The sequence below is a fragment of the Equus caballus genome, unplaced genomic scaffold, assembly GCF_041296265.1.
Source record: "Equus caballus isolate H_3958 breed thoroughbred unplaced genomic scaffold, TB-T2T haplotype2-0000440, whole genome shotgun sequence".
Lineage (NCBI taxonomy): Eukaryota > Metazoa > Chordata > Mammalia > Perissodactyla > Equidae > Equus > Equus caballus.
This window is the reverse complement of record NW_027222395.1, coordinates 1,324,259-1,346,785: the sequence shown is the minus strand read 5'-3', so window position 1 is coordinate 1,346,785 and position 22,527 is coordinate 1,324,259. Positions and strand designations below refer to the sequence as shown.

The following is a 22,527-nucleotide window of genomic DNA, read 5'->3' as shown; positions in this document are numbered from 1 at the left end:
ACAATTGAGAAAACATATGCTAACCCACAAATATATTCAAGTCACAAGTAATGAAATAATTGCAAAGTAAAGCTATTTAGCATACCCATTTTTACTTCTGACATGGTTTTTTTTACATGAATGTCCAGAGTGAAGCTTCGAAGATACTGTGAAATATATGTCACGTGAACAAATGTTGAAGATCTTTTCCAACAATACAGAAATATAGTTCAATATGCCCCATCTTAAATATGAAAAAGAAATGCCTCCTCTTCACTGGATATCCTTCCATGAGAATACTCTATTTTCCTACTCCCTGTAATTGCAAAGCTCCTTGTACTTTTACTGGAAGCACTTTATGCCTGCCATTCCCTCCTCAACTGGGCTTGACTCCATTCATTGTCAACATTTACCCACGTGTTGCTGAGTTCAGTGTTCACTTCTCTTTTTTGGCATCACAAATAGATTCCTTAATTAATCAGATAAGAAAACAACAACAGAGATCTCTAGGTTCTGGATGAGATTGGTGGCTGTCAAACGACTTCAAGTACATGTGCTTGGCTTTGATTCTCTCTGACCCCTTCCAGCAGTATCTACTGGGCTCTCAGACTCACATGGATGGATATTCTGAGGGGAAGGTCTCTGTGGGGTCTGAATTTCTCCTGGATGGTTAATGATGGAGACTGCAGTTCTGTCCCCACACAAGGCAGCAGGAAGGAGGCTAGTGTTAGCATTCTAGCCAAACTTAGGACTCCAAAAGCAACAAGCAGGACCTGTCCAGTCCAAGCTTGCACATGCTGAGGGACTGCAGCAGAGGAGATGTTTACAGCTCCCTCTATCTGCTCATTAGGCACATTTCCCTCTTGTTACTCCAACTTCTAGTCACATGATTTCCCTGTGGGACACTAGTCTAAACAGAAAGGAAATCTTCCATGGAGTTTCTTTGTTCCCAATAGACCTGGCTAGAACCAAGTGAATTCAATTTTTATTAGTCCTTTTTCATGAACACTCCTGGGTTCCAGGGTCTGATCTCCCATCATTTTATCTTACTGCTGATTGAAATTTTTTTTCCAAAGTTGAAGACTGAGAAACCCATCTGGATCAGATCACTTGAATCTTCAAGTTATGGACTTCTATGGGCTGGCCCCATGGCCTATTGGTTAAGTTCAGCATTTTCCACCTAAGCAGCCTGGGCTCAGTTCCAAAGCATGGGCCTACACCATTTTTCAGCTGTCATGTTGTGGCAGTGACCCACATGCAAAATAGAGGTAGATTGGCAGAGTTGTTAGCTCAGGGTGAATCTTCCTCAGCAAACACACATACCGCCCCCCCCCCCACACACACACACACGAAAACCCTATTGACTTGTAGTGGAGATGCAGCCCCTGATAGCTTCAGAAAATAGTTATTCTCCAAAATGAGAGAGAATTTAGTTTCTTTGATATAAACATTGTGCACTACACACTTTGGTAGCTTCTAGTTGATGTTGATTTTCAGGTACTTGTCTGCAGACCACTCTGAGTATCAAGACAGTAGTCAAGTGTTACAGTCATAAATGGGCAATTTGAGGCCTTCTTCACCAAGAACCCTCCTAAACAACTCAGGTCTGACCTTATGTTGTCAATTGTTGCACTCAGTAATTCAGCTCCTGCACATGTTTACACATGCCTCTTGAATATTTATCCCATGACAGGAAATGAAACTTTTAGAACTTTGGTTCTTTATCTATAAACTCAGTAATTTCTATCTATTGGAGTGGATGTGAGAAGTAAGTAATATTTTAGAGCTGAGCTGTAAATATTAAAAATGTAGATATTCTCTAACTTAGAATTTCTCAATCTCAGCATGATTAGCCTTCTGGGGAAGATCACTCTCTGTGGTGTGTTCTGTCAAGTGGATTGCAGGATGTTTAAATCATAAATGGCCTCCACACTCCCCTCTCAAAATGTCACTGCCTGAAATGTCTCTAGACAGTGCTCAGTGTTCTCTAGGGGGGGAATTGTCCCTGGTTCGTGAAAACCACAGTTTTCACTTAACTATCTCAAAGCATTTTTATTGCATTGGTATATTAATAATTTTAATATAGAATATGAAAGATCATCAAAGGTAAAAAATGGCAGAGCCACACCATGAAATAATATGGAACCATTGAAACAATGAATCAGCATTTTTCTGGTTGATTAGAAGGGCATCTATAAAATAGTATTGAGTAAGAAGGGAATGGGGGAGTCAGGCTGGAAAAAAGAAGAATGCCCCAAAACAGAAAGACGACTTATCATGCACAGAGGATTCTATTCAGGCATTTGAATTAAAATTTCCTGCATATGTATGGGTGCAAATATAGACATAAAAGTTTTAAAAGAACCTAGGAGCTTAAGGAAGGAAGAATGACAGTGAGAATGCAATTAGGTTAAGTTTAGTGCTTTCAAAACAAATCTAGGAAAGAAAAGAGATGGAAATATGAAATTAAATTCATATAAAGTATTAATAATTTAATGACATTGACATGGGCCACCGATTAATGACTAAATTGCCAAAGGCTTGGAAATAAAAGAATATAACAGAAAGTCTTTTACAATGTTGAGAGAAAGCACTATCTTAAGTTACAATATTATCTTCTGTAAAGATAGACACGTTTAAATATGCTTCTGGAAGATACAGATAATCTTTAATCAAATGTAAAGAAGAATGTGTTCCAGATGATGGACAAAGGTGATGCAACTTTTAGAAATAGATCTATTCACAAAACACCAGAAGAAAACATAAGGATTAACATAGACCTGAAAATGAGTTGGAAATATGTATAAAGGGTAATTTATTAGTATAAAGTATACAGAAGGACCTTCATTTTGATTTTTCTTTATAGCAAGGATTTGCAAGTGAAGAACAGCAAAGGGACAGCTCACTTTTTTCAGTAAAAAAATGAAAAGGAGTGAGGTGATGTCAGCATCATGGTGGAGGGAAATCTCCTGTAAACTCTCCCCTCAAAGATACAACAAGGACATTCATATGCCAACAGTGGACATCCACACAACACAAAAGATGTCGAAGAGACCCATGCAACCATACGTCAGAAGGTGGAGGTGCTAGAGCTCCCTCCCAAGGAAGTGGAATATGAGCTAAGAGGATGCTTCTCTTCCTCACCGAAGGCAAGCAGCCCAGGGAGTGCATTCAGCCTTCAGGAGGAAAGCAGAGGTGGGGAGGGAGGAGCAGCCCCCCATGGGAACACCACAGACCTCTGAGGCCCTCACCGCCCAGGGGAAAGCCCCTCACAGAAGGGACTAGCTATCATGGGGTGTGTCCATCAAACCAACACACTAGGAGAGTAGATAGCAAGGGCAGAGCAAGAAGCCCCTGAGATCATGCAAGAGAAGAAAGTGCCCCTCCCAGCCCCCAGAGCCAAAGCCCAGCACCTTGGAGCTGTCCCCGCAGATCCCAGCAGGCTCAGATTAAGCAGCTCTTTACCCCCACCCAATGGCAAAGGGTGGAAGTGGCAATCAAGTGCTACCACAATGAGAAAGTACAAATCCATGTCATCTGGCAGTATGAAAAATATACTAAACCTCCAGACCAGAAAGAAAATGGCAAGTATCCTGAAATCAATCCAGAAGTCTATAACCTAAATCACAGAGAACTGAAAATATCTATGATTAAAAAACTCAGTGAGTTAAAAAAGCATGCATGGAGACAATGCAATGAGTTCAGGAGCTACTTCACAAAAGAGTTTGAAACTATAAAGAGGAACCAATCAGAAATATTGGAAATGAACAACACAATAGATGAGATAAAGAAGAACATAGACTACCTGAATGGTAGAGCTGATAACAGCAGGAATGAATCAACATCATTAAGGACAGAAACAGAAATGCTTCATGAGAGGAGGAGAGAGAACTGAGACTAAAAAGAAATGAAGAAAATCTCTGAGAATTATCTGACTCAGTTCGGAAATGAAGCATAAGATATAGGTGTTCCAGAGGGAGAAGAGAAGGAGAATGGAGCAGAAAGCATGTTCAAAAAAATAATAGCAGAGAACTAAACCTGGGGAAGAAGATAGAAATTCATGTGAAAGACACCATCAGATCTCCTAACTTGTCAATGTAAAAAGGCCTACTGCAAGACGTATAGTAGTGAAGCTTGCAAAAGTCAGTGACAAACAAAAAATACTAAGGGCAGCAAGACAGAGAAGGTAACTTACAAAGAAACCCCTACAAAGGCTTTAGTGGATTTCTCAGCAGAAATCTTAGAGGCTAGGAGACAGTGGAATGATATATTCAAAGCTTTGCAAGATAAAAACATTCAACCAAGAATACTCCATCCAGTGAAAATATCTTTCAGATATGATGGAGAAATAAAAACTTTCCCAGATAAACAAAAGCTAAGGGAGTTCAGCACCACAAGAACCCCTGCTACAAGAAATCTTCAAGAATGCCCTCATACATAAAAAAACAAAGAAGAAGAAAGGGGTTACAAAGCACTGAGTAGGGAGATGAAGAGGTAGACAAAATCAGAAAATCGGAGTTATTCAGCAGAAGAGGTTAGCAAATACTCAGGTACAACATTAGAGATAAAGGGAAGGAAAATACTGAAAATAAAGATAACCTTGTCATTCTAACCACAAACTCACAACAGACAATAGACTAAGATTTGACAAAAACAACTCAGGAGAGGAAGAGGAAGGGGACTGAATCCACTTAGTCTAAGGAGATGAGAAGTCATCAGAAAATGGACTATCTCATCTATGAGATTTCGCATGCAAAGCTCAGGGTAATGACTAAACAAAAAAGTAGATCAGAGTCACAAATAATAAACAAGGAGAAAACTAAGTAATCCAGCACAAAAAACTACCTAACCAAATTAGCAGTCCAAGATACATGGGAGAAGAAAACAAAGAAATGGAGGAAAATAGGAAAATGAGCAATAAAATGGCAGTATTAAGCCCTCATATATACTCATATATATATATGTAAAATCTTATATTCATATATACTTATTTTATTACATATTTTATATATGTTATTATATATAAAATAAACATATATTAATTATTTTTATTATATATTTTATTATATATATATAATAATCACTCTAAATGTAAATAGATTGAGCTCTCCAATAAAAAGACAGAGTGATGAGATGGGTTAAAGACCCACATATGCTGCCTCCAGAAAGTACATCTCAGCTTCAATGACAAACACAGGCTCACAGTGAAGGGATGGAAGATGATACTCCAAGCTAATGGCAAACAAAAGAAAGCAGGTTATGCAATATTATATCAGACAAAGTAGACTACAAGATAAGACAGGTAAAGAGAGACAAAGAGGGGCAGTATATAATGATTAAAGGGACACTCCACCAAGAAAACATAACACTTATAAATGTCTATGCACCCAACACAGGTGCAACAAAATACATAAATCAACTCTTAAAAAACCTAAAAGGAGATATTCACAATAGCACAATAATAGTAGGGGACCTCACAACCCCTCTTACATCAATGAATAGATCATCTGCACAGAAAATCAACAAGGAAACCGGGGAATTAAATGAAAAGCAAGACCAGATGGACTTAAGACATATATATAGAAGACTCCATCCAAAAACAGCAGAATACACGTTCTTCTCAAGTGTGCATGGAACATTCCCAAGTAGAGACCATATGTTGGCAAATAAAGCAAGTCTCAATAAATTTAAGAAGACTGAAATAATAACAAGGATCTTTTCTGATCACAATGCTGTGAAACTAGAAATCAACTACAAGATAAAAGCTGAGAAAGGGACAAAGATGTGGAGACTAAACAACATGTTACTGAACAACCAATGGATTATTGAATAAATCAAAGGGGAAATAAAAAATATCTGGAGACAAATGAGAATGAAAACATACTATATCAACTCATATGGGATGCAGAAAAATAGTACTAAGAGGGAAATTCATGACAATGCAGGCTTACCTTACCAAACAAGAAAAATCCAAAATAAGCAATCTCAAACTACACCTAACTGAATTATAAAAATGAGGACAAACAAAGCCTAAAGTCAGCAGAAGGAGGCAAAAAATAAAATTCAGAGGATAAATAAGTGCGCTTGAAACAAAAAACAGCAGAAAAAATCAATGACAGAAAGAGCTGGTTCTTTGACAAGATGAACAAAATTGACAAATACCTAGCCAGACTTACAAAGAAAAATAAGAGAGAAAGCTCAGATAAATAAAATTAGAAATGAAAGAGGAGAAATTACAATGGATACCACAGAAATACAAATGATTATCAGAGAATACTATGAAAAGCTATATACCAACAAATTGGACAATCTAGAAGAAATGCAAAAATTCTTAGACTCTTAAACCTCTTAAAGCTGAATCAAGAAGAAATGGATAATCAGAAGAGAACACTCACAAGTAAAGAGATTGAAACAGTAATTAAAAACATCCCCCAAAACAAAAGTCCAGGATCAGATGGCTTCCCTGGAAAATTCTACCAAATGTTCACAGACGATTTAAGAACTATGCTTCCTCAAACTATTCCAAAAAATGAGGGAAGACGGAACACATCCTAAAAAATTCTACTGGGTCAATATCACCCCAATACCAAAGCCTGACAAAGATAACACAAAAAAGGAAAACTACAGGTCAATATCACTGATATACATAGATGCAAAAATCCTCAACAAAATCTTGTCAACCTGAATGCAGCAATACATTAAAAAGCTCATACACCATGATCAACTGAGATTTATACCATGAACATATGGATGGTTCAACATCCACAAATCAATCAAAATGATACACCACATTAAGAAAATGAGGAATAAAAAACACATGATCATCTCAACAGACAGAGAAAGCATTTGACAAGATCCAACAGCCATTCGTGATAAAAAAAAAAAAAAAACTCTTAACAAAATGGGGATAGAAGGAAACTACCGCAACATAATAGAGGCCATATATGACAAACCCACACCTAACACTGTACTCAGTGGGGAGAAATTGAAAGCCATCCCTCTGAGAACAGGAACAAGACAAGGGTACCCACTCTCACCGTTCTTATTCAACATTGCACTGGAGGTTTTGGCCACAGCAATTAAGCAAGAAAAAGGAATCCAAATAGGAAATGAAGTGCAACTCTCACTGTTTGCAGACGACATGATCCTATTACAGAAAACCCTAAAGAATCCATTGGAAAAGTATTAGAATTAATCAACAACTACAGTAAAGTTGCAGGGTCCAAAATCAACTTACAAAAATCAGTTGCATTTCTATGCACTAACAATGAACTAACAGAAAGAGAAATCAAGAATACAATCCCATTTATAATCACAACATAAAGAATACAATATCTAGGAATAAATTTGACCAAGGAGATGAAAGACCTATACAATAAAACTATAAGACATTATTGAAAGAAATCAATGATGATGTAAAGAAATGGAAAGATGTTCCATGCACATGGATCAGGAGAATAAACATAGTTCAAATGTCCATACTACCCAAAGCAATCTACAGATTCAATGCAGTCCCAATCAGAATCCCAATGACATTCTTCAAGGAAATAGAACAAAGAATGCTAAAATTCCTATGGGCCAAGAAAACACCCTGAATAGCTAAAGCAATCCTCAGAAAAAAGAACAAAACTGGAGGCATCACAACTTCTGACTTCAAAATGTACTACAAAGCTATAGTAATCAAAACAGCATGGTACTGGTACAGAAACAAGCACACAGATCAATGGAACAGAATTGAAAGCCCAGAAATAAAACCATACCTCTATGGACAGCTAATATTTGACAAAAGTACTAAGATCTTACAAAGGAGAAAAGATAGTCTCTTCAATAAATGGTGTTGGGAACACTGGGTAAGCACAAGCAAAAGAACGAAAGTAGGCCACTATCTTATGCCATACACAAAAATAGACTCAAAATGGATCAAAGAGTTGAAACTATAAAACTTCTGGAAGAGACTATAGGTAGTACACTCTTGGACATTCATCTTAAAAGGATCTTCTCAAATACCATGTCTTATTGGACAAGGGAAACAAAAGAAAAAAATAAACAAGTGGGACTTCATCAGACTAATGAGCTTCTGCAAGACAAGGGAAACCCAAACCAAAACAAAGGCAACCCACCAACTGGGAGAAAATATGAGCAAATCATATATCTGACAAGGGGTTAATCTTCATAATATACAAAGAATACAGCTCAACAAGAAAAAAACAATAATCCAATTAGAAAATGGGCAATAGATCTGAACAGAGATTTCTCCAAAGAAGATAAACGGATGGCCAACAGGCATATGAAAAGATGCTCCACATCATTAGCTATCAGAGAAACGCAAATCAAGACTACAATGAGGTATCACCTCACTCTGGTCAGAATGCCTATAATTAACAAGACAGGAAACAACAAATGTTGGAGAGGATGTGGAGAGAAGGGAACCCTTGTTGACTGCTGGTGGGAGTGCAAACTGTTGCAGCCACTATGGAAAGCAGTATGGAGTATCCGCAGAAAATTAAGGATAGATCTACCATATGATCCAGCTATTCCCCTGCTGGGTATTTATCCAAAGAACTTGAAAATACCAAAGGCATAAAGATACTTGCACCCCTATGTTCATTGCAGCATTATACACAATAGCCAAGACTTGGAAGCAACCTAGGTACCCATCAAGGGATGAATGGATAAAGATGTAGTATTTATACACAATGGACTACTACTCAGCTATAAGAAATGACAAAATCCGGCCATTTGTGACAACATGGATGGACCTTGATGGTACTATGCTGAGTGAAATAAGTCAGAGGGAGAAAGTCAGATACCATGTGATCTCAATCATAAGTAGAAGATAAAAACAATGACAAAAAAACACATAGCACTGGAGATTGGATTGGTGTTTACCATAGGGGAAGTGGGGAAGGGGGAGGGCAAAAGGGGTGATTAGGCTCACAATGTGAGGGGATGGACTATAATTAGTTTTTGGGTGGTGAACATGATGTAATGTACACAGAATTCGAAATGTGATGTACATCTGAAAATTTAAAAAGAATGATAAAAAAAAGAAAGTAAAAAAAAAAAATCCAGATCTTTAACCAAAGGGAAAAGATAATTTGGTTGGGCACCCACTGATTTAAAAGCTTGGCAAACTATTTTGAATGGAATGAGTACTCAAATTTATGGCATGGAAATTCACACAGAAATAATGTTGCTAGAAATATACATAATTCTACTGTGAAAAAAATAAAAAGAAAAAGAAATAAAAAATAAAAAGAAATCACCTCACTTGCCTGTACATCACTCTTCAGCTAATATGCTATTTGCCCACTTTTTTTAATTGCAAATATCCTTTGATTTATGTTCTACGTTTACTAAAATGACTTCACGCTTCTCATTTCCCCTTTTTATTGACCTTCTGTTACTATCATTTAATTTCAACATTGACACCTGTGTTGCTAGATTCATTGCTCGCTTTTCATTTCAGCATCATAAATAAATATATTAATTAATTAATACAGCAAGCAAACAACCCCAGTGATCTCTGAGCTCTGTGTTAGGCAGGATTGACTCTCAGTTGAGCTCAGGGAAATATTCTTGGCTTTCGTTCTCTCTGACTCTCTCCTACAGTGTCTACAACACTCTCAGACTCACCTGGATGGAATCTCTGAGAGGAAAGTCTCCAGGTTGAAAAAAAAATTTCTCCCTGGATGGTTGATTATGGAGATTGAAGTTTCACCCAACAAGACACCAGGGAGCAGTCAAATATTGGTCCATGAGCCAGATGTAGGACTCCAAAAGAACAACCATCTCCCATCCAGTCCAAGGTTGCACATGCTGAGGGACTGCAGCAGTGGGGAATTGAGCTCCCTATATCTGTTCATTAGGCACATTTCCCTCTTATTACTCCAACCTCTAAATACATGATTTCCTTGCCTGACAGTGATCAGGACAGAATTAAAAGTTTTCCTACTGATTCTGTTTCCAAGAGACGAGCTTAGAAATCAAGTGAATCCAGTTCTTGTTACTCCCTCTACATAAACTCTCCTGCTTTCCAGAGGTCCAACCTATCAGCCCTTCATCAAAACCCTGAGCTTAAATTTTGTCAAAAGTTTAAGACTGAGAAACCTCTGGTTTAGGTCCATAGGATCTTCAAACATTAACTCGTGGTGGGAACACTGTCCCTCATATCTCCAGAAAATCGCTAGTCCATTCTTCAGAACATGAGAGAATTCTGTTCCTTTAATATAAAATCTTGGGCACAAAATTCCTTGCCTTCCTGATACATTTGCCAAAACAACTTGCAATTCCTATTTATATCACAAGTTAAGAGCTGATATGTCATCCTTCATTATGAAACATTTGCTAATTACAAGATATCTATTTAGATCATTTTATGCCAAATTATCCAAACTTACCACCTTATAGGGTCTTTCCTATTTAATTTTTACAAAAGTCTGTTCTATGAGATAGTATGTTTATGAACTCCACCCTATATTGCAGAAATGGTGCTCAGAGAGATTTAGTGATCCGTGCAAATTTACAAGTAAGACATGGGGTCTTGATTGGAATTCTGTCAGAATGCTTTCAGTTCTGAAACATCAGCCCATTGGTTCTCAATCAGAGGTGATTTTGCCCCAGAGACACTTGGCCATGTTGAAGGAGTACTGCTAGTCACCTGAAATGCACAGACAACACACAACACAATTATCCAGCCCCAAATGTCAACAGTGAGAAGGTGAGAAAACTCATTCAAGACCAGCACTTCTGTGACTTCAATATGCATGAGAGTCGCCAAGGAACCTAGTTCAAATGCAGATTCTGATTCAGTAGGTCTCCCTCGGCCCAAGAGACTCTCAATTTCTAAGAAGCTCCTGGGTGATGATACTGAAGATCCTAATCTGTGGACCAGTCTTTGAGTAAAAAGGCTGTGGTCCTGTATTAGAGTCAGGTGTAGGCATTTTTAGGACTTCACCAAAATTGCCTCTTCAGGTAATTTTTTAAAGTTTGTTGAGGTAACATTGGTTTATAATATTGTATACATTTCAGGAGTACATCACTATATTTCAACTTCTGCACGGTCTACATCATGTTCACCACCAAAAATCTAATTCCCTCCCTTATGGTACAAGTGTCCCTGTTTACCCCATTTGCCCTACCCCAATCTGATTTCCCCTCTGGTAACCACCACTTTGTTCTCTCTATGTGTTTGCTTTTTTATCATCCACACGTGAGTGAAATCGTATAGTATTTGTCTTTCTCTGTCTGAGTTGTTTTTACTTAGCATAATACCCTCGAGGTCTATCCATATTGAAAATTGCAATATTTCATCTTTCTTATGGATGAGTAGTATTCCATTGTACATACAAACAACACGATTTTTATCCATTCGATCATTGATGGACACTTAGATTATTTCCAAGTCTTGACTACTGTGAATAATGTTGCAACAGACATAGTGGTGTATATATATTTTTGAATTAATGTTTTTGCTTTCTTTCAATAAACAGCCAGAAGTGAAAGAGCTAGATCATATGGTAGATTAAATTTTTTGAGGAATTTCCATACTGGTCTCCACAGTGGCTGCACCATTTTACATTCCCACAAGCAGAATACAAGAAGCCCCTTTTTTCCACATCCTCTCCAATACTTGTTACTTTTCATTTTCTGTTGGGCTTTTTTTGCCTTTTTTAATAATAGTGATTCCGACAGGTGGGAAGTGATATCTCATTGTGGTTTTGATTTGTATTTGCCTAATTAGTGATCTTGAACATTGTTTCATGTGCCTGTTGGCCATCTGTATCTCTTCTTTGCAAAAACATCTGTTCAGATCCTCTGATCATTTTTTAATCAGTTGTTTTTGTATTTTTGAGTTGTATGTGTTCTAAACATGTTTTGGATATTAACCCCTTATCAATATATGATTTGCAAATATCTTCTCCCAATTGGCAGGTTGTCTTTTCATTCTGTTGATTGTTTGTTTTCCCATGCAGAATATTTTTAGCTTGATTTGCCCTATCTGTTTATCTTTTCTTTTGTGGCTTGTGATTTTGGTGTCATATCCAAAAATTCATTGCCAGGATGCATGTCAAAGACATTTTTTTCCTACTCATTCTCCTGGGAGTTCTATGGTTTCAAGTCCTATGTGGTCTTTAATACACTTAAAATTATTTGTTTTAATTGTGTGAGATAGGAGTTCAATTTCTTTCTAATGTATATGGATATCCAGTTTTTCCTGCTCCATTTATTAAAGACACTATCCTTTCTTAAACAAGTATTCTCGGCTCTATTGTTAAATACTGGTTGCCCTTATATACATGGGTTTATTTCTGCATTCTTGATTCTGTTTCACTGGTCTTCGTGGTTCTTTATATTCCAGTACCATATTGTTTTAATTACTATAGTTTTGTAATCAAATTTGAAATCAGAAAGTGTGATGCCTCCAGCTTTGCTGTGTTGTTTTTTTCTGAGGATTTCTTTGGTTATTCAGGGTCTTCTGTGATTCCATAAAAATTTGAGGATTTTTAAAAATATTTCTGTGAAAAGTAGCATTGGAATTTTGATAGCAATTGCATAGAATCCATAGACAGCTTTAGGTAGTATGGAGATTTTAACAATATTAGATTGTTCAATCCATGAACAAGGACAATCTTTCTATTTATTTGTGTCTTTTCACTTTATTTCATTAATGTCTTCTGGTTCTATTTGGATAGAAATCTCACTTCCTTGGTTAACTTTATTCTTGAGTACTTTATTGTTTTTGATGCTACTGTAAAGATAGTATTTTCTTTATTTCTTACTTATATTGCTCATTTTTGGTGTGTAGGCATAGAACTGATCCTTATATGTGGATTTGGTGTTCTAAAACTTAACTGAATTTGTCTATTCCTTCTAACAGTTTTTGGTGGGGTCTTCATGGGTCTCTACATAAGATAGCATGCTTTGAATGGGGACTGCTTTACTTCTTCCTTCCTGGTTTGAACGTATTTTATTTCTTTTTCTTGTCTAATTGCTCTGACTAGGATGTCCAGTACTATGTTGAATAAGAGTGGTGAGAGTAACATCCTTATCTTGTTCCTGATCTTGGAGAGAAAATTTTAAACTTTTCACTGCTGTATATATTGTTGGCTGTGTCTTGTCATATATGGCCTTTATTATTTTGAGATATGCTTATTCTATCACAAATTTGTTGTGATCATACATTATGAAATGATGTTGAATTTGCCAAAAGTGTTTTCCACATCTATTGAGCTAATCATATCTCTTTAAACTTTAATTCTATCAATGTGATGTATCACATTTATTTCTTTACTTAAAGGGAAACATCCTTACATTCTAGGAATAAATTTCACTTCTTCATGATGTATGGCCTCTTTATTTTTCTATTATTTTTTGTTTGCTGGTATTTTGTTGCAAATCCTTACATATATATTAATCAGAGATTTTGTTGTGTAGTTTTTTGCTTTCTTTTTATTTATTTTTAAAATTGTTTTTACAAAGATTGACCCTGAGCTAACATCTGTTGCCACTCTTTTTTTTTTTCCCTTCTTCTCACCAAAGCTCCCTAGGTCATAGTTCTATATTCTAGTTGTAGATCCTTCTAGTTCTGCTATGTGGGACATCAACTCAGCATGGTTTGATGAGTGGTGCTAGGTCCATGCCCAGGATCCAAACCAATGAAACCCTGGGCCACAGAAGCAGAGCGTGCAAGCTTAACCACTATATTATGTGGCTTGCCCATATTTTTATTTTTTATTGGGGTATAGCTGACATAAAATATTAGATTAATTTCAGGTACACAACATAATAATTCAATATTTGTATACATCATGCAATGACTGCATGAAGTCTAGTTAGCATCTGTCACTATTGAAAGTTACATTTTTTTCTAATGAAGAGAACTTTTAAGATTTACTCTCTTAACAACTTTCAAAGATTCAATACAATATTACTCACTGTAGTGACCATGTTGTACATTACATCCCCTTGATTCATTTATATTGTAATTGGAAGTTTGCACTTCTTGACTCCTTTCAGCCATTTTTTCCCACCCCCTAATCCACCACTCCTCTGGCAACCACCAATCTTTTCTCTGTGTCTGTGAGTTTTGCTTTGTTTATTATATTCCATATATAAGTGAAAGCATACAATACTTGTCTTTCTCTGACTGATTTATTTTATTTAGCTTAATACCCTCAAGGTCTATCCATGTTGTTGAACATGGCAAGATTTCATTCATTTTTATGATGGAATAGTGTTGTTATCAAGCAAGGGTTTGATGCTTGACACACAGAAAAGCCAACAGTATGGCACCGGCTTTGGAGAAAAGAAAGAGCTTTATTGTGAGATTGACTGGCAAGGAGACAGGAGCAAAGCTTTCAAGTCCGCCTTGTGAAAACCATTCCTCTGAGAACAGGAACAAGACAAGGGTGCCCACTCTTGCCACTCTTCTTCAACACAGTACTGGAAATTTTAGCCAAAGCAGTTTGGCAAGAAAAAGAAATAACAGGTATCCAAAAAGGAAAGGAAGAATTAAAACTGTCACTATTTGTGGTTGACATGATTCTATATATGGAAAACTGTAAAGAATCCAACAAAAAACCATTAGAAATAATCAACGAATACAGTAAAGCTGCAGAGTACAAAATCAACATTCAAAAATCATTTGCATTTTATTCCACTACAGTGGCCTGTGGTTCGCCAGTTTGGATCCTGGGCATGGACCTACACACCGCTCATCAGGCCATGCTGTGGTGGCATCCCAAATGAAAGAACTAGAATGATATACAACTATGTACTGGGGCTTTGGGGAGAAAATTAAAGAGTAAGATTGGCAAAAGATGTTATCTCAAGGCCAGTCTTCCTCACACACACAAAATCACTTGCATTCCTATACATTAATAATGGACCAGCAGAAAGATAAGTCAAGACTATAATCCCACTTACAACTGCAACAAAAAAGAATAAAATACCTGGAATAAATTTAACCAAGGAGGTGAATGTCATATACACCAAAAACTATGACGTTAATGAAACAAATGAAAGAAGACAAATGGAAAGATATTCCATGCTCATGTATTGTAAGAATAAACACAGTTGAAATGTCCATATTACCTAAATCAATCTACAGATTGATCTACAGACCAATCTACAGACTTAATTCAAACCCGAATGGAATACCAATGACATTCTTCATGAAAAGAGAAAAAAGAATCTTAAAATTTATACGGAAAAACAAATGACACTGAATAGCCAAAGCAATCCTGAGGGGGGAAAAAAAAACACTTGGACGCATCATGCTCCCTGAACTCAAAATATACTACAAAGCTGTAGTAGTCAAAACAGCATGGTACTCACATAATAAACCCAGATATACAGATCAATGGAACAGAATTGAAAGCCCAGAAGTAAAACCACACTTCAAGGGACAGCTAATCTTCAACAAAGCAGGCAAGAACACACAATGAAGAAAGGAAAGTCTCTTCAATTAACAGTGTTGAGAAAATTGGAGAGCCACATGCAAAAGAATGAACGTAGATCATTGTCTCACATGATACAAAAAAATTAACTCTAAATGGATTAAAGACTTGAATGTAAGACCTGAAACCATAACACTCTTAGAAGAACATATAGGCAGTACAGATTTGACGTAGGTCTTAGTAGTATCTTTCTGAATACCATGTCTCCACAGGCAAGGGAATCAAAAGACAAAATAAAGAAATGGGACTACATCAGACTAAAGAGCTTCCTCAAGGCAAAGGAAACCATCATCAAAATGAAAAGACAACCTACCAATGGGAAGAAAATATTTGCAAATCATACAGCTGACAAGGCATTACTTTCCAAAATATATAAAGAACTCATACAACTCAATAACAAAAAAAGAATAATCCAATCAAAAAAATGGACAGAGGATATGAACAGACATTTTTCACGAAGATATCCAGATGGCCAACAGGCACATGAAAAGATGTTCGACATCACTAATCATCAGGAAAATGCAAATCAAAATGACAATGAGGTATCACCTCACACCCGTCAAATGGCTATAATTACCAAGCCAAAAATAACAAATGTTGGAGAGGATGTGGAGTAAAGGGAATGCTCATAAACTGGTGGTGGGAATGCAAACGGGTGCAGCCACTATGGAAAACAGTATGCAAATTTCTCAAAAACTTAAAAATAGAAATACTGTATGATCCAGCCATCCCACTACTGGGTATTTATCAAAAGAACATGAAATCACTAATTCAAAAAGATATATGCACCCGTATGCTCACCACAGCATTATTCACAATAGGCAAGATGTGGAAGCAACCTAGATGCCCATCAAGGGACAAATGGAGAAGAAGGTGTTGTATATATATACAATGGAATACTACTCACCCATCAAAACAGACAAACTCATCCCATTTGAGACAACATGGATGGATCCTGAGCCAAACAAGTAAGACAGAGAAAGGAATACTCTATGATTTCACTCCTATGTGGAATATAAGCAAACACATAGATGAGAATACATTAGTGGTTACCAGAGGAAAAAGGGATGAGGGAGGATGAAATGGTAAAGCCACATATGTATGGTGACGAATAAAAACTGAATTATTGGTGATGAACACAATGCAGTCTAAAGAGAAACTGAAATATTATGATAGACACTTGAAATGTATACAAGGTTGAAAGCCAATATGACTCAGTAAAATAATTATATATATATATAGATATATACATGTATATAGATACAGACAGTGACCACTAAAAATAGGCACATATAGAAAATCAAGTTAAAATGGAATTTTAAATAATTATTATTAATCCCAAAGAAGAAAAAAAGAGAAAGGGGAACAAAAGCCAAATGGAAAAAAAGAAAACATACAGTAAAATGGATGACCTAAACTAACTGTCAATAATTACGTTAAATGTAAAAGGATAAAATTCTCCAATTGAAACTTAGAGTTTGTCATAACAGATAGAAAAACAGCATATAAAAAAGAACGAAAGAATATCTTAAATACTGAAATTCTTTGTTAAATGCTATCATATGTAGTTTCCTTATTTTGACTAATATTTTGAATGGCTGCATAGCACTCTAATTTATGGTTATAATAGAATTAAACATGTTTAGATGATTATGATTATATACATTGTTAGACAACATATCTAAGGTCTTTTCTATTCTTGCTCTCTGTTAATTTAAGACTTATGATTTTATTCTCTTTTATGGACACTAACAATCCCTCACTGAGAACTTTTCTGGTTCATGAGTTAGAGGATACTAATGTAGGATGATCCAGAATTATATCAAAGTCATTCAATTTCATCACATCCCAGTCAGCAATAAAATAGTCATATTTCTCATTCAGGAATCCCTTACAAAGGACCATGATCCATATATTTTCAAGTCCTAAATCATATTGCTATTCAATTCCAAAAACCTCACAGTGCATTGGATCTTAGCCTCCAGAGACCGTTCATTGCTGGGTTTTATCATGTGTATCTAGAAAACTCATGTCTGTGAGAATGTCAGGGTCTTTCCCTGCTTGGCCAAATGGGATCTCCATCTCTCATCCAACTACAGTCCTGACACGGGAAGCTCAAATCATTTCTTGACAGGACTTAATTTCTTCATTCCTCCATTATAGCTCTTAATATGACTAAGTTGAGCACGTAGGAGAGAATAACCTGGTCAGTGAATGCATAAACACTGGCTGGAAAAGACTGGGCCACATAAGGAGGACTAGGTTATTTGGAACCATTGTTCAGTTCACTGGAATGGGAGGAACTGGGAAGCACATAATCACATGGGGTTCTTTGGGTAGGACGCTTCAGAACAATTAATGAAAACATTTACGTCTCACTATTTTAACGAGAAGGAAACACTAACTTACACATACCATGGTTTTGCACCTGCCAAAACTGATCAGTCCTCCTTGGGATTCCTCTACTGGGAAAGAACAAAGGGAATCCAGAGCTGGGTAAGGAAAAAGAGACCATGAGAGCAAGCATAATTCAGGGTTACCATGAAAGGAAGTAACATTTGGCTCCTCCATTCCATTTTGCATAATACCGCTAACCAAACAAACACAACAATATGAAAAGATTAGAAGGATTGTAGATAAACCCAAACTCTTTCCCTAACCCCCAGGAAACCCAAACAATTCAGCAGACAGTTTTCTGGCCTGTCCTCCACTTTGGGGAAGCAGCCCTGCACGTGAGGCTAGGCTGGTCAGCGCTGCCCTGAACAGGTCCTCCTCCCTCCATTCACACCTTCCAGGACTGAAAAGGAGCCACGCCATCCAGCCACACCTTACCTCATGGCCTTGGGGTCAGGTGAGGTTGAACAGGTTAGAAAAGACATAGAACTGGTCAGGAAGTATTCAATATTCCAATTCCAGAAAAACTGACTGGTTAAACACATTACGACATATCCATGTAGTAAACGTGAAGTCAGGAAAAATATTGTGAACATGGAAAACATTCCAGAAATACTGTCAGTAGAAAAATCAGGTTATAAAACTATAGGTGCAATATGATACCATTTGAAGAACATATGTGTATCTCAATATCAAATGACTGAAAAATCATCAGACTTCAATAGACAGAAAAAGATCTAGAATGTTGTACATTCACTGATTAACAGTGCTTATCTTTTGCTCCTGATGGGGATTTTGTTTGTTTAAGTATATCTTAACTTGCTGATTCAATGGCCATTTCTTAAAATATCTGTGCATGTGAACATTTGCTGTGTGTTAAGTGGAAGCTGTTTTCCAAAATGTGGAAAGTTCATTCTTCTAAACAGAGTTTACTTGGTCTTGGGGAAATGTACTAAATTTGGGTTGTTTTACTAAGTGGTTTTTGATTCCTTCAGTTACCAGTGACACAATCTCCTCTCAGGTTTCTAGGCATGCTCATTGTTGGATGACTGTCTAGACAGATGGTGAGGTCCCTGAGTGTAGCTAACATGTATTGTTGCTGGTCTCAGCGCTACATCCTTCTGCAAGTTTTCTTACGGAATCCTTTCCCACCCTGTTAATCACGTCCTCCAGAAAGCTGCTCAATTATCTTATCCCATCAGTCTCACTCAGCAACCACCATCATCAGAATAAAATGTAATGTAGGAGTTACCGTGTGACCCAGCACTTCTGCCCTTAGCTATATACCCAAGAGAATGGAAATATGCATTCACACAAAAACTAGTACACAAATGTTCACATTTGTCACAGCCAAAAACTGAGAGCAACCCAAATGTCCATCAACAGATGGATGAGGAAAATGTCGTTTATGGATATAAGGGAATATTAAGCAGACATAAAACTGAAGGCTATTTTGATACCGACTCCTCATGGAGGACCTTGAGGACACTGCGCTAAGTAAAATGAGCTAGTCATGAAAGTATCAATTTTGCACGATTGCTCTACTATGAGGGTCCTAGAGAAGTCAAATTCAGAGACAGAAAGGAGAATGGTGGCTGCCAGGAATGGGAGGAGAGGGGAATGGGGAGTTAAGTGTTTAATGGGACAGAGTTTCAGTCGAAGATGAAAAAGTCCTGGAAGTGGATGGTGCTGATGGTCGCACAATAATGTGAATGTGCTTACTGTCACAGAACTGTACACTGAAAAGTGGTTAAAATGGCAAATGTAATGCCATGTATACTTTCCAAAGTAAAGTAAAAGAATGATGTGCTTATCTACCACATGGACGAACTTTGAAAACCTCATGCTAAGTGAAAGGAGCTAGACATAAAAGGACACATACTGCATGATTCCATGTAGACTGAATTTCAAGAGTCAGCAAATCCATGGAGACAGAAGCCAGGTTAGTGGTTTAGTATGGGAGGACGAGGGATAGGAAGTGACAGCTAACAAGGCCAGGGTTTCTTACTAAGGTGATAAAATGTTTTGAAATTAGATAGTGGTACTGATTTTTACAAGCTTGTGAATATAGTAAAACGTTTTCTTTTGAGTACATTTTTACAAGGTGAATTTTGGAGCTGGCCCAGTGGCATAGTGGTCAAGTTCAGCACACTTTGCTTTGTTGGCCCAGGTTCACACGTTTGGATCCCAGGCATGGACCTACGCCACTCAACAAGTCATGCTGTGGTGGCACCCCACATACACAATAGAGGAAGGCGTGCACAGATGTTTGCTCAGGGCCACTCTTCCTCAAGCAAAAAGAGGAAGACTGGCAACAGGTGTTAGCTCAGGGCCAATCTTCCTCACCAAAAAACAAAAAACAAAAGGTGAATTTTATGATCATGAATCTATCTCAACTTAAAAAGCAACATAAAAATTTGCAACATAAATTCCTTACCATCATGGTGCTCTCATAGGTCATCAGAGTTTAATCACAACCCGACAGTGGTGACTGCAGTCAGAATGACATCACTGCCTTATAAAACACCAAGTCACATTATCTGAATCTCCCTAGTGGCCTTCGATGCATCTATTCCTATTCAGGGTTTACCTTACATACCAGAAGGAACGTAAAAGTGTCAACTATGTCATTTGAGTCTTTTTATCACCCCGAATACTAAGATGGCATGGTCTGGCATATCATAAGCACTTACTAAAAATCTGATTATTTGACCCCAAATTCTAGTTCTAGACATTTCTTAAGAAAATACTGAGATAAAGAAATTCATGTACAAGTATGTTCAATACTTAGCTTATGACAGCCAAAACTAGAAACACAAAAATCTAACGGAACAGGTTAATTAACTTGGTTCTGCTATATGATGGCAGGTACAGCATTATTATTCAGGATGATACTGGTCCCAGTGTAAAATACGCACTCATAACTGGGGAACGGTATCCAGTTGAAACTTAAGACACAGATTCTGTTCTCAGATTTTCTAAATGTAACTGCTCTTAGAGTTCATGGCATTTTAATGTCTTGGGTTGTTCATCAGTAACACTAAGAGTGTGAAGATCCCTTACTAAGCATGAATATCTTGGAGAAATATAATCTACATAAAAACTTAATAACATGTTGTAATCTATATAAATATGTTAGATATTTTTACTGAAGAACATTGCATGCCCTCTAATTGGGTATTATAAAAGAAACAATTATTCTTAGATTAAAATTGTGCTTATCAGCCCTGCTCTGATAATGCTCACAAAACAAAGGGAAAAAAAATCAGGACTTTTGCTTGAGAATGCATTTTTAATTCATAAATCAAAAGTTTCTAGAAAAGAGGAGGAGGAAATTTCCCTCCCACCGAAATGCAGCAGAATCAAAGAGACATTTGTGAATCACAACCTGCCCAAAGAAGCTGATGTGATCAAGCGTCTCATAAGTGAGAACATCAGTAAGACTCTCAGTGCCCTGAAGCAGCAAAGAAAGACGTGGGTAAATAAAATGATTCCTTATTTTCTTCTATTTCAATCAGTATTTGGAAATGTTTTGGGGAAGACAACTAAAATCAGATATTATTGCAAAGTTTTGTTAAGTTTTTCTTATACCAATAAGTTAAAATCAATGATTTTATATAAAAAAAACTATCCTCAATGTTGACTTTTGTGTGTAAACCAATTCTTTCCCCTCATCAAGGTTCTTCTTTTGGGAATGGCAGGACTGAGGAGGAAGTCAGGAGGCACCAGGCTGTTCTTGGGGCACAGAATGACTCCCTTACACGACACTCTCCAGGTCCACACCCGCCCTGCTCATACACATAAACAGATGGAAAAGAGGACAGAGCCTGGACGACGGGAATAGGTTTACAGCACGTTCCTGGGGTCCGAGCTCTGGGAACCCCGAGGCTCTGAGACAGTAGCCGCCCCTCAGAGCTCCCAAGTAGAGAACTCCCCAGGCTTTCCCAAACTAACCTCGGTGCCCCCTGGCTGGAAATCTTCCTTTAGGGCTCAAGATCCTACTTCCCTCTTGCAGCCAAGCAGCTGTGAGGAGAGAAGAGGAGGAACACCAGGGAGCCCAGAGCCACCAGACAGTGACGCCACAGAGCCACAGCCATCACACCCGCACAGGTGAAGGACATGCACCAAATCCCCGTCACCCCAGCACAGCCACGCACCTGTCACAGCCTCGCAGCCACACCCACGGCACGGAGGCGCATCCCACCGCTCGCTCGCGTCTCTCACACACACCCCGCCACACGCTGCCCGTCTGTCCCCACAGACACACACCGTCCTCTGCCGTTCAGGCCCGAGAGTCCCGTGAGGACTGGCGTCCCTACTACGGGCCTCCAGGCTGTGAGCGCTTCCGCCGCCACCCCTCCTGGTTCACGTCGGGCTCCGAATTGACTCGCTTCACAGGATTCCCGCATCCTGTGCTAACACATCCACAAATGAGCTCCACTCACCTTGCGAAGAGGGAGAACCGCGCGAAAACGGAATGGAAGCCGAAGAGCTGGCGTGACCGCTGCCGTCTGGGAAGTGTCGCTCCAACCTGAACATCTCTGGGCGCGGCGGCTCGTCAGAAAGGCCACCGAAGCGCGGAAGTCCCGGTGGAACGGCACCGCGAGAACCGCCCGGAGCCCGGCCCCGAGCGCAGGTCTCTCAGCCAGGAGCGCGACGCGAGGGCGCGTGCGCGGGCACGGAGCCTGCGCGG

The 22,527-nt window shown here is 38.1% G+C and overlaps 1 protein-coding gene across 7 annotated transcripts in view; it reads right to left on the bottom strand.

Moving 5' to 3' along the window:
* The window catches only part of LOC106781265 (uncharacterized), a 135,550-nt gene extending 113,130 nt beyond the window's left edge, over positions 1-22,420 (bottom strand). For 3 of the 7 annotated variants that reach the window (XR_011436182.1, XR_011436183.1, XR_011436180.1), the window contains exons 1-2: positions 22,280-22,420; positions 17,856-17,932 (exon numbers count right to left, since the gene is read on the bottom strand). The gene's annotated coding sequence lies outside the window, so the exon portion shown is untranslated. Of the gene's footprint in view, positions 1-16,347; positions 16,445-17,855; positions 17,933-22,279 lie in introns of all 7 variants that reach the window. The other 4 variants (XR_011436181.1, XR_011436184.1, XM_070259647.1 and 1 more) reach the window with 4 other exon arrangements.
* Positions 22,421-22,527: the final 107 nt, after the last annotated feature.